The following is a 14,947-nucleotide window of genomic DNA, read 5'->3' as shown; positions in this document are numbered from 1 at the left end:
AACACCAGGTGGACTTTTTCTTCCTATAACACCTCGTGGACTTTTTCATCCTATAACACCACATGGACTTTTTGTTCCTATAACACCACGTGGACTTTTTCTTCCTATAACAGCACTTGGTCTTTTTCTTCCTATAGCACCTCGTGGACTTTTTCTTCCTAGTCTAACACCACGTGTACTTTTTCTTCCTATAACACCACGTGGACTTTTTCTTCCTATAACACCACGTGGACTTTTTCTTCCTATTACACCACGTGGACTTTTTCTTCGCATAACACCACCTGGACTTTTTCTTCCTATAACACCTCGTGGACTATTTCTTCCTAGTCTAACACCTCGTGGACTTTTTCTTCCTATAACACCTCGTCGACTTTTTCTTCCTATAACACATCATGGACTTTTTCTACCTATAACACTATGAGGACTTTTTCTTCCTGTAACATCACATGGAATTTTTCTTCCTGTAACACCACATGGAATTTTTCTTCCTATAACACCTCGTCGACTTTTTCTTCCTATAACACCACGTGGACTTTTTCTTCCTGTAACACCACATGGACTATTTCTTCCTGTAACACCACATGGACTTTTTCTTCCTATAACACCACGTGGACTTTTTCTTCCTATAACACCACATGGACTTTTTCTTCCGATAACACCACATGGGCTTTTTCTGCCTATAACACCACATGGACATTTTCTTCCTATAGCACCTCGTGGAATTTTTCTTCCTAGTCTAACACCACGTAGACTTTTTCTTCCTATAACACCACCTGGACTTTTTCTTCCTATAACACCTCGTGGACTTTTTCTTCCTATAACACCTCGTGGACTTTTTCTTCCTATAACACCACATGGGCTTTTTCTGCCTATAACACCACATGGACTTTTTGTTCCTATAACACCTCGTGGACTTTTTCTTCCTATAACACCACGTGGACTTTTTCTTCCTATAACAGCACTTGGACTTTTTCTTCCTATAACACCACATGGGCTTTTTCTGCCTATAACACCACATGGACATTTTCTTCCTATAGCACCTCGTGGACTTTTTCTTCCTAGTCTAACACCACGTGGACATTTTCTTCCTATAACACCACCGGGACTTTTTCTTCCTATAACACCTCGTGGTCTTTTTCTTCCTATAACACCTCGTGGACTTTTTCTTCCTATAACACCACATGGGCTTTTTCTGCCTATAACACCACAGGGACTTTTTGTTCCTATAACACCACGTGGACTTTTTCTTCCTATAACACCTCGTGGACTTTTTCATCCTATAACACCACATGGACTTTTTGTTCCTATAACACCACGTGGACTTTTTCTTCCTATAACAGCACTTGGTCTTTTTCTTCCTATAACACCACGTGAACTTTTTGTTCCTATAACACCACATGGACTTTTTCTTCCTATAACAGCACGTGGACTTTTTCATCCTAAAGCACCACGTGAACTTTTTGTTCCTATAACACCACATGGACTTTTTCTTCCTATAACACCACGTGGACTTTTTCTTCACATAACAACACGTGGAGTTTTTCTTCCTAGTCTAACACCACGTGGTCTTTTTCTTCCTGTAACACCACGTGGACTTTTAATTCCTATATCACCACGTGGACTTTTTCTTCCTAGTCTAACACCACATGGAATTTTTCATCCTATAACACCACGTGTACTTTTTCTTCCTATAACACCACTTGGACTTTTTCTTCCCATAACTCCACCTGGACTTTTCCTTCCCATAACACCACGTGGACTTTTCCTTCCAATAACACCACGTAGACTTTTTCTTCCTATAACACCTCATAGACTTTTTCTTCCTATAACACCACATGGACTTTATCTTCCTATAACAGCACCTGGACTTTTTCTTCCTATAACACCACGTGGACTTTTTCTTCGTATAGCACAACATCGACTTTTTCTTCCTATAACACCACGTGGACTTTTTCTTCCTATTACACCACGTGGACTTTTTCTTCCTTTAACACCTCGTGGACTTTTTCTTCCTATAACACCTCGTGGACTTTTGCTTCCTATAACACCACGTTGACATTTTCGTCCTTGTCTAACACCTCGTGGACTTTTTCTTCCTATAACACACGTGGACATTTTCTTCCTAGTCTAACAACACGTGGACTTTTTCTTCCTATAACACCACGTGTACTTTTTCTTCCTATAACACCACGTGGAATTTTTCTTCCTATAACACCACGTGGACTTTTTCTTCGTATAACACCACGTGGACTTTTTCTTCCTGTAACACCACGTGGACTTTTACTTCCTATATCACCACGTGGACTTTTTCTTCCTAGTCTAACACCACATGGAATTTTTCATCCTATAACACCACGTGTACTTTTTCTTCCTATAACACCACTTGGACTTTTTCTTCCCATAACTCCACCTGGACTTTTTCTTCCCATAACACCACGTGGACTTTTTCTTCCTATAACACCACGTGGACTTTTCCTTCCAATAACACCACGTAGACTTTTTCTTCCTATAAAACCTCATAGACTTTTTCTTCCTATAACACCACGTGGACTTTTTCTTCGTATAACACAACATCGACTTTTTCTTCCTATTACACCACGTGGACTTTTTCTTCCTATTACACCACGTGGACTTTTTCTTCCTATAACACCTCGTGGACTTTTTCTTCCTATAACACCTCGTGGACTTTTGCTTCCTATAACACCACGTTGACATTTTCGTCCTTGTCTAACACCTCGTGGACTTTTTCTTCCTATAACACACGTGGACTTTTTCTTCCTAGTCTAACAACACGTGGACTTTTTCTTCCTATAACACCACGTGTACTTTTTCTTCCTATAACACCACGTGGAATTTTTCTTCCTATAACACCACGTGGACTTTTTCTTCGTATAACACCACGTGGACTTTTTCTTCCTATAACACCACGTGGACTTTTTCTTCCTATTACACCACGTGGACTTTTTCTTCGCATAACACCACCTGGACTTTTTCTTCCTATAACTCCACGTGGACTTTTTCTTCCTATAACACCACGTGGTCTTTTTCTTCCTATAACACCACGTGGACTTTTTCTTCCTATCATACCACGTGGACTTTTTCTTCCTATAACACCACGTGGACTTTTTCTTCCTATAACACCTCGTGGACTATTTCTTCCTAGTCTAACACCTCGTGGACTTTTTCTTCCTATAACACCTCGTCGACTTTTTCTTCCTATAACACATCATGGACTTTTTCTACCTATAACACTACGAGGACTTTTTCTTCCTGTAACACCACATGGAATTTTTCTTCCTGTAACACCACATGGAATTTTTCTTCCTATAACACCCCGTCGACTTTTTCTTCCTATAACACCACGTGGACTTTTTCTTCCTGTAACACCACATGGACTTTTTCTTCCTATAACACCACGTGGACTTTTTCTTCCTATAACACCACATGGACTTTTTCTTCCTATAACACCACATGGGCTTTTTCTGCCTATAACACCACATGGACATTTTCTTCCTATAGCACCTCGTGGACTTTTTCTTCCTAGTCTAACACCACGTGGACTTATTCTTCCTATAACACCACCTGGACTTTTTCTTCCTATAACACCTCGTGGACTTTTTCTTCCTATAACACCTCGTGGACTTTTTCTTCCTATAACACCACATGGGCTTTTTCTGCCTATAACACCACATGGACTTTTTGTTCCTATAACACCTCGTGGACTTTTTCTTCCTATAACACCACGTGGACTTTTTCTTCCTATAACAGCACTTGGACTTTTTCTTCCTATAACACCACATGGGCTTTTTCTGCCTATAACAGCACATGGACATTTTCTTCCTATATCACCTCGTGGACTTTTTCTTCCTAGTCTAACATCACGTGGACTTTTTCTTCCTATAACACCACCGGGACTTTTTCTTCCTATAACACCTCGTGGACTTTTTCTTCCTATAAAACCTCGTGGACTTTTTCTTCCTATAACACCACATGGGCTTTTTCTGCCTATAACACCACAGGGACTTTTTGTTCCTATAACACCACGTGGACTTTTTCTTCCTATAACACCTCGTGGACTTTTTCTTCCTATAACACCACATGGACTTTTTGTTCCTATAACACCTCGTGGACTTTTTCTTCCTATAACACCACGTGGACTTTTTCTTCCTATAACACCTCGTGAACTTTTTGTTCCTATAACACCACATGGACTTTTTCTTCCTATAACAGCACGTGGACTTTTTCATCCTAAAGCACCACGTGAACTTTTTGTTCCTATAACACCACATGGACTTTTTCTTCCTATAACACCACGTGGACTTTTTCTTCACATAACAACACGTGGAGTTTTTCTTCCTAGTCTAACACCACGTGGTCTTTTTCTTCCTGTAACACCACGTGGACTTTTACTTCCTATATCACCACGTGGACTTTTTCTTCCTAGTCTAACACCACATAGAATTTTTCATCCTATAACACCACGTGTACTTTTTCTTCCTATAACACCACTTGGACTTTTTCTTCCCATAACTCCACCTGGACTTTTCCTTCCCATAACACCACGTGGACTTTTTCTTCCTGTAACACCACGTGGACATTTCCTTCCAATAACACCACGTACACTTTTTCTTCCTATAACACCTCATAGACTTTTTCTTCCTATAACACCACATGGACTTTATCTTCCTATAACAGCACCTGGACTTTTTCTTCCTATAACACCACGTGGACTTTTTCTTCGTATAACACAACATCGACTTTTTCTTCCTATAACACCACGTGGACTTTTTCTTCCTATTACACCACGTGGACTTTTTCTTCCTTTAACACCTCGTGGACTTTTTCTTCCTATAACACCTCGTGGACTTTTGCTTCCTATAACACCACGTTGACATTTTCGTCCTTGTCTAACACCTCGTGGACTTTTTCTTCCTATAACACACGTGGACTTTTTCTTCCTAGTCTAACAACACGTGGACTTTTTCTTCCTATAACACCACGTGTACTTTTTCTTCCTATAACACCACGTGGAATTTTTCTTCCTATAACACCACGTGGACTTTTTCTTCGTATAACACCACGTGGACTTTTTCTTCCTGTAACACCACGTGGACTTTTACTTCCTATATCACCACGTGGACTTTTTCTTCCTAGTCTAACACCACATAGAATTTTTCATCCTATAACACCACATGTACTTTTTCTTCCTATAACACCACTTGGACTTTTTCTTCCCATAACTCCACCTGGACTTTTTCTTCCCATAACACCACGTGGACTTTTTCTTCCTATAACACCACGTGGACTTTTCCTTCCAATAACACCACGTAGACTTTTTCTTCCTATAAAACCTCATAGACTTTTTCTTCCTATAACACCACATGGACTTTATCTCCTATAACAGCACCTGGACTTTTTCTTCCTATAACAACACGTGGACTTTTTCTTCGTATAACACAACATCGACTTTTTCTTCCTATAACACCACGTGGACTTTTTCTTCCTATTACACCACGTGGACTTTTTCTTCCTATAACACCTCGTGGACTTTTTCTTCCTATAACACCTCGTGGACTTTTGCTTCCTATAACACCACGTTGACATTTTCGTCCTTGTCTAACACCTCGTGGACTTTTTCTTCCAATAACACACGTGGACTTTTTCTTCCTAGTCTAACAACACATGGACTTTTTCTTCCTATAACACCACGTGTACTTTTTCTTCCTATAACACCACGTGGAATTTTTCTTCCTATAACACCACGTGGACTTTTTCTTCGTATAACACCACGTGGACTTTTTCTTCCTATAACACCACGTGGACTTTTTCTTCCTATTACACCACGTGGACTTTTTCTTCGCATAACACCACCTGGACTTTTTCTTCCTATAACTCCACGTGGACTTTTTCTTCCTATAACACCACGTGGTCTTTTTCTTCCTATAACACCACGTGGACTTTTTCTTCCTATCATACCACGTGGACTTTTTCTTCCTATAACACCACGTGGACTTTTTCTTCCTATAACACCTCGTGGACTATTTCTTCGTAGTCTAACACCTCGTGGACTTTTTCTTCCTATAACACCTCGTCGACTTTTTCTTCCTATAACACATCATGGACTTTTTCTACCTATAACACTACGAGGACTTTTTCTTCCTGTAACACCACATGGAATTTTTCTTCCTGTAACACCACATGGAATTTTTCTTCCTATAACACCCCGTCGACTTTTTCTTCCTATAACACCACGTGGACTTTTTCTTCCTGTAACACCACATGGACTATTTCTTCCTGTAACACCACATGGACTTTGTCTTCCTATAACACCACGTGGACTTTTTCTTCCTATAACACCACATGGACTTTTTCTTCCTATAACACCACATGGGCTTTTTCTGCCTATAACACCACATGGACATTTTCTTCCTATAGCACCTCGTGGACTTTTTCTTCCTAGTCTAACACCACGTGGACTTTTTCTTCCTATAACACCACCTGGACTTTTTCTTCCTATAACACCTCGTGGACTTTTTCTTCCTATAACACCTCGTGGACTTTTTCTTCCTATAACACCACATGGGCTTTTTCTGCCTATAACACCACATGGACTTTTTGTTCCTATAACACCTCGTGGACTTTTTCTTCCTATAACACCACGTGGACTTTTTCTTCCTATAACAGCACTTGGACTTTTTCTTCCTATAACACCACATGGGCTTTTTCTGCCTATAACACCACATGGACATTTTCTTCCTATAGCACCTCGTGGACTTTTTCTTCCTAGTCTAACATCACGTGGACTTTTTCTTCCTATAACACCACCGGGACTTTTTCTTCCTATAACACCTCGTGGTCTTTTTCTTCCTATAACACCTCGTGGACTTTTTCTTCCTATTACACCACATGGGCTTTTTCTGCCTATAACACCACAGGGACTTTTTGTTCCTATAACACCACGTGGACTTTTTCTTCCTATAACACCTCGTGGACTTTTTCTTCCTATAACACCACATGGACTTTTTGTTCCTATAACACCTCGTGGACTTTTTCTTCCTATAACACCACGTGGACTTTTTCTTCCTATAACACCTCGTGAACTTTTTGTTCCTATAACACCACATGGACTTTTTCTTCCTATAACAGCACGTGGACTTTTTCATCCTAAAGCACCACGTGAACTTTTTGTTCCTATAACACCACATGGACTTTTTCTTCCTATAACACCACGTGGACTTTTTCTTCACATAACAACACGTGGAGTTTTTCTTCCTAGTCTAACACCACGTGGTCTTTTTCTTCCTGTAACACCACGTGGACTTTTACTTCCTATATCACCACGTGGACTTTTTCTTCCTAGTCTAACACCACATAGAATTTTTCATCCTATAACACCACGTGTACTTTTTCTTCCTATAACACCACTTGGACTTTTTCTTCCCATAACTCCACCTGGACTTTTCCTTCCCATAACACCACGTGGACTTTTTCTTCCTGTAACACCACGTGGACATTTCCTTCCAATAACACCACGTACACTTTTTCTTCCTATAACACCTCATAGACTTTTTCTTCCTATAACACCACATGGACTTTATCTTCCTATAACAGCACCTGGACTTTTTCTTCCTATAACACCACGTGGACTTTTTCTTCGTATAACACAACATCGACTTTTTCTTCCTATAACACCACGTGGACTTTTTCTTCCTATTACACCACGTGGACTTTTTCTTCCTTTAACACCTCGTGGACTTTTTCTTCCTATAACACCTCGTGGACTTTTGCTTCCTATAACACCACGTTGACATTTTCGTCCTTGTCTAACACCTCGTGGACTTTTTCTTCCTATAACACACGTGGACTTTTTCTTCCTAGTCTAACAACACGTGGACTTTTTCTTCCTATAACACCACGTGTACTTTTTCTTCCTATAACACCACGTGGAATTTTTCTTCCTATAACACCACGTGGACTTTTTCTTCGTATAACACCACGTGGACTTTTTCTTCCTGTAACACCACGTGGACTTTTACTTCCTATATCACCACGTGGACTTTTTCTTCCTAGTCTAACACCACATAGAATTTTTCATCCTATAACACCACATGTACTTTTTCTTCCTATAACACCACTTGGACTTTTTCTTCCCATAACTCCACCTGGACTTTTTCTTCCCATAACACCACGTGGACTTTTTCTTCCTATAACACCACGTGGACTTTTCCTTCCAATAACACCACGTAGACTTTTTCTTCCTATAAAACCTCATAGACTTTTTCTTCCTATAACACCACATGGACTTTATCTCCTATAACAGCACCTGGACTTTTTCTTCCTATAACAACACGTGGACTTTTTCTTCGTATAACACAACATCGACTTTTTCTTCCTATAACACCACGTGGACTTTTTCTTCCTATTACACCACGTGGACTTTTTCTTCCTATAACACCTCGTGGACTTTTTCTTCCTATAACACCTCGTGGACTTTTCCTTCCTATAACACCACGTTGACATTTTCGTCCTTGTCTAACACCTCGTGGACTTTTTCTTCCAATAACACACGTGGACTTTTTCTTCCTAGTCTAACAACACATGGACTTTTTCTTCCTATAACACCACGTGTACTTTTTCTTCCTATAACACCACGTGGAATTTTTCTTCCTATAACACCACGTGGACTTTTTCTTCGTATAACTCCACGTGGACTTTTTCTTCCTATAACACCACGTGGACTTTTTCTTCCTATTACACCACGTGGACTTTTTCTTCGCATAACACAACCTGGACTTTTTCTTCCTATAACTCCACGTGGACTTTTTCTTCCTATAACACCACGTGGTCTTTTTCTTCCTATAACACCACGTGGACTTTTTCTTCCTATCATACCACGTGGACTTTTTCTTCCTATAACACCACGTGGAATTTTTCTTCCTATAACACCTCGTGGACTATTTCTTCCTAGTCTAACACCTCGTGGACATTTTCTTCCTATAACACCTCGTCGACTTTTTCTTCCTATAACACATCATGGACTTTTTCTACCTATAATACTACGAGGACTTTTTCTTCCTGTAACACCACATGGAATTTTTCTTCCTGTAACACCACATGGAATTTTTCTTCCTATAACACCTCGTCGACTTTTTCTTCCTATAACACCACGTGGACTTTTTCTTCCTGTAACACCACATGGACTATTTCTTCCTGTAACACCACATGGACTTTTTCTTCCTATAACACCACCTGGACTTTTTCTTCCTATAACACAACGTGGACTTTTTCTTCCTGTAACACCACATGGACTTTTTCTTCCTATAACATCACGTGGACTTTTTCTTCCTATAACACCACATGGGCTTTTTCTGCCTATAACACCACATGGACATTTTCTTCCTATAGCACCTCGTGGACTTTTTCTTCCTAGTCTAACATCAAGTGGACTTTTTCTTCCTATAACACCACCGGGACTTTTTCTTCCTATAACACCTCGTGGACTTTTTCTTCCTATAACACCTCGTGGACTTTTTCTTCCTATAACACCACATGGGCTTTTTCTGCCTATAACACCACAGGGACTTTTTGTTCCTATAACACCACGTAGACTTTTTCTTCCTATAAAACCTCATAGACTTTTTCTTCCTATAACACCACATGGACTTTATCTCCTATAACAGCACCTGGACTTTTTCTTCCTATAACAACACGTGGACTTTTTCTTCGTATAACACAACATCGACTTTTTCTTCCTATAACACCACGTGGACTTTTTCTTCCTATTACACCACGTGGACTTTTTCTTCCTATAACACCTCGTGGACTTTTTCTTCCTATAACACCTCGTGGACTTTTGCTTCCTATAACACCACGTTGACATTTTCGTCCTTGTCTAACTCCTCGTGGACTTTTTCTTCCAATAACACACGTGGACTTTTTCTTCCTAGTCTAACAACACATGGACTTTTTCTTCCTATAACACCACGTGTACTTTTTCTTCCTATAACACCACGTGGAATTTTTCTTCCTATAACACCACGTGGACTTTTTCTTCGTATAACACCACGTGGACTTTTTCTTCCTATAACACCACGTGGACTTTTTCTTCCTATTACACCACGTGGACTTTTTCTTCGCATAACACCACCTGGACTTTTTCTTCCTATAACTCCACGTGGACTTTTTCTTCCTATAACACCACGTGGTCTTTTTCTTCCTATAACACCACGTGGACTTTTTCTTCCTATCATACCACGTGGACTTTTTCTTCCTATAACACCACGTGGAATTTTTCTTCCTATAACACCTCGTGGACTATTTCTTCCTAGTCTAACACCTCGTGGACATTTTCTTCCTATAACACCTCGTCGACTTTTTCTTCCTATAACACATCATGGACTTTTTCTACCTATAATACTACGAGGACTTTTTCTTCCTGTAACACCACATGGAATTTTTCTTCCTGTAACACCACATGGAATTTTTCTTCCTATAACACCTCGTCGACTTTTTCTTCCTATAACACCACGTGGACTTTTTCTTCCTGTAACACCACATGGACTATTTTTTCCTGTAACACCACATGGACTTTTTCTTCCTATAACACCACCTGGACTTTTTCTTCCTATAACACAACGTGGACTTTTTCTTCCTGTAACACCACATGGACTTTTTCTTCCTATAACATCACGTGGACTTTTTCTTCCTATAACACCACATGGGCTTTTTCTGCCTATAACACCACATGGACATTTTCTTCCTATAGCACCTCGTGGACTTTTTCTTCCTAGTCTAACATCAAGTGGACTTTTTCTTCCTATAACACCACCGGGACTTTTTCTTCCTATAACACCTCGTGGACTTTTTCTTCCTATAACACCTCGTGGACTTTTTCTTCCTATAACACCACATGGGCTTTTTCTGCCTATAACACCACAGGGACTTTTTGTTCCTATAACACCACGTGGACTTTTTCTTCCTATAACACCTCGTGGACTTTTTCTTCCTATAACACCACATGGACTTTTTGTTCCTATAACACCTCGTGGACTTTTTCTTCCTATAACACCACGTGGACTTTTTCTTCCTATAACACCTCGTGAACTTTTTGTTCCTATAACACCACATGGACTTTTTCTTCCTATAACAGCACGTGGACTTTTTCATCCTAAAGCACCACGTGAACTTTTTGTTCCTATAACACCACATGGACTTTTTCTTCCTATAACACCACGTGGACTTTTTCTTCACATAACAACACGTGGAGTTTTTCTTCCTAGTCTAACACCACGTGGTCTTTTTCTTCCTGTAACACCACGTGGACTTTTACTTCCTATATCACCACGTGGACTTTTTCTTCCTAGTCTAACACCACATAGAATTTTTCATCCTATAACACCACGTGTACTTTTTCTTCCTATAACACCACTTGGACTTTTTCTTCCCATAACTCCACCTGGACTTTTCCTTCCCATAACACCACGTGGACTTTTTCTTCCTGTAACACCACGTGGACATTTCCTTCCAATAACACCACGTACACTTTTTCTTCCTATAACACCTCATAGACTTTTTCTTCCTATAACACCACATGGACTTTATCTTCCTATAACAGCACCTGGACTTTTTCTTCCTATAACACCACGTGGACTTTTTCTTCGTATAACACAACATCGACTTTTTCTTCCTATAACACCACGTGGACTTTTTCTTCCTATTACACCACGTGGACTTTTTCTTCCTTTAACACCTCGTGGACTTTTTCTTCCTATAACACCTCGTGGACTTTTGCTTCCTATAACACCACGTTGACATTTTCGTCCTTGTCTAACACCTCGTGGACTTTTTCTTCCTATAACACACGTGGACTTTTTCTTCCTAGTCTAACAACACGTGGACTTTTTCTTCCTATAACACCACGTGTACTTTTTCTTCCTATAACACCACGTGGAATTTTTCTTCCTATAACACCACGTGGACTTTTTCTTCGTATAACACCACGTGGACTTTTTCTTCCTGTAACACCACGTGGACTTTTACTTCCTATATCACCACGTGGACTTTTTCTTCCTAGTCTAACACCACATAGAATTTTTCATCCTATAACACCACATGTACTTTTTCTTCCTATAACACCACTTGGACTTTTTCTTCCCATAACTCCACCTGGACTTTTTCTTCCCATAACACCACGTGGACTTTTTCTTCCTATAACACCACGTGGACTTTTCCTTCCAATAACACCACGTAGACTTTTTCTTCCTATACAACCTCATAGACTTTTTCTTCCTATAACACCACATGGACTTTATCTCCTATAACAGCACCTGGACTTTTTCTTCCTATAACAACACGTGGACTTTTTCTTCGTATAACACAACATCGACTTTTTCTTCCTATAACACCACGTGGACTTTTTCTTCCTATTACACCACGTGGACTTTTTCTTCCTATAACACCTCGTGGACTTTTTCTTCCTATAACACCTCGTGGACTTTTGCTTCCTATAACACCACGTTGACATTTTCGTCCTTGTCTAACACCTCGTGGACTTTTTCTTCCAATAACACACGTGGACTTTTTCTTCCTAGTCTAACAACACATGGACTTTTTCTTCCTATAACACCACGTGTACTCTTTCTTCCTATAACACCACGTGGAATTTTTCTTCCTATAACACCACGTGGACTTTTTCTTCGTATAACACCACGTGGACTTTTTCTTCCTATAACACCACGTGGACTTTTTCTTCCTATTACACCACGTGGACTTTTTCTTCGCATAACACCACCTGGACTTTTTCTTCCTATAACTCCACGTGGACTTTTTCTTCCTATAACACCACGTGGTCTTTTTCTTCCTATAACACCACGTGGACTTTTTCTTCCTATCATACCACGTGGACTTTTTCTTCCTATAACACCACGTGGAATTTTTCTTCCTATAACACCTCGTGGACTATTTCTTCCTAGTCTAACACCTCGTGGACTTTTTCTTCCTATAACACCTCGTCGACTTTTTCTTCCTATAACACATCATGGACTTTTTCTACCTATAATACTACGAGGACTTTTTCTTCCTGTAACACCACATGGAATTTTTCTTCCTGTAACACCACATGGAATTTTTCTTCCTATAACACCTCGTCGACTTTTTCTTCCTATAACACCACGTGGACTTTTTCTTCCTGTAACACCACATGGACTATTTCTTCCTGTAACACCACATGGACTTTTTCTTCCTATAACACCACGTGGACTTTTTCTTCCTATAACACCACATGGACTTTTTCTTCCTATAACACCACATGGGCTTTTTCTGCCTATAACACCACATGGACATTTTCTTCCTATAGCACCTCGTGGACTTTTTCTTCCTAGTCTAACACCACGTGGACTTTTTCTTCCTATAACACCACCTGGACTTTTTCTTCCTATAACACCTCGTGGACTTTTTCTTCCTATAACACCTCGTGGACTTTTTCTTCCTATAACACCACATGGGCTTTTTCTGCCTATAACACCACATGGACTTTTTGTTCCTATAACACCTCGTGGACTTTTTCTTCCTATAACACCACGTGGACTTTTTCTTCCTATAACAGCACTTGGACTTTTTCTTCCTATAACACCACATGGGCTTTTTCTGCCTATAACACCTCGTGGACTTTTTCTTCCTATAACACCACGTGGACTTTTTCTTCCTATAACAGCACTCGGTCTTTTTCTTCCTATAACACCACGTGAACTTTTTGTTCCTATAACACCACATGGACTTTTTCTTCCTATAACACCACTTGGACTTTTTCTTCCCATAACTCCACGTGGACTTTTTCTTCCCATAACACCACGTGGACTTTTTCTTCCTATAACACCACGTGGACTTTTCCTTCCAATAACACCACGTGGACTTTTTCTTCCTATAACACCTCGTGGACTTTTTCTTCCTATAACACCTCGTGGACTTTTTCTTCCTATAACACCACATGGACTTTTTCTTCCTATAACACCACATGGACTTTTTGTTCCTATAACACCTCGTGGACTTTTTCTTCCTATAACACCACGTGGACTTTTTCTTCCTATAACAGCACTTGGACTTTTTCTTCCTATAACACGACGTGGACTTTTTCTTCCTGTAACACCATGTGGACTTTTTCTGCCTATAACACCACGTGGACTTTTTCTTCCTATAACACCTCGTGGACTTTTTATTCCTATAACACCACATGGGCTTTTTCTGCCTATAACACCACGTGGACTTTTTCTTCCTATAACACCACGTGTACTTTTTCTTCCTATAACAGCACTTGGACTTTTTCTTCCTATAACACCTCGTGAACTTTTTGTTCCTATAACACCACATGGACTTTTTCTTCCTATAACAGCACGTGGACTTTTTCATCCTAAAGCACCACGTGAACTTTTTGTTCCTATAACACCACATGGACTTTTTCTTCCTATAACACAACGTGGACTTTTTCTTCACATAACAACACGTGGAGTTTTTCTTCCTAGTCTAACACCACGTGGTCTTTTTCTTCCTGTAACACCACGTGGACTTTTACTTCCTATATCACCACGTGGACTTTTTCTTCCTAGTCTAACACCACATGGAATTTTTCATCCTATAACACCACGTGTACTTTTTCTTCCTATAACACCACTTGGACTTTTTCTTCCCATAACTCCACCTGGACTTTTTCTTCCAATAACACCACGTGGACTTTTTCTTCCTATAACACCTCATAGACTTTTTCTTCCTATAACACCACATGGACTTTATCTTCCTATAACACCACGTGGACTTTTTCTTCGTATAACACAACATCGACTTTTTCTTCCTATTACACCACGTGGACTTTTTCTTCCTATTACACCACGTGGAATTTTTCTTCCTATAACACCTCGTGGACTTTTTCTTCCTATAACACCTCGTGGACTTTTGC

Source organism: Hypanus sabinus (genome assembly GCF_030144855.1).
Source record: "Hypanus sabinus isolate sHypSab1 chromosome Y unlocalized genomic scaffold, sHypSab1.hap1 SUPER_Y_unloc_1, whole genome shotgun sequence".
NCBI lineage: Eukaryota > Metazoa > Chordata > Chondrichthyes > Myliobatiformes > Dasyatidae > Hypanus > Hypanus sabinus.
This window is presented reverse-complemented; position numbering follows the sequence as displayed.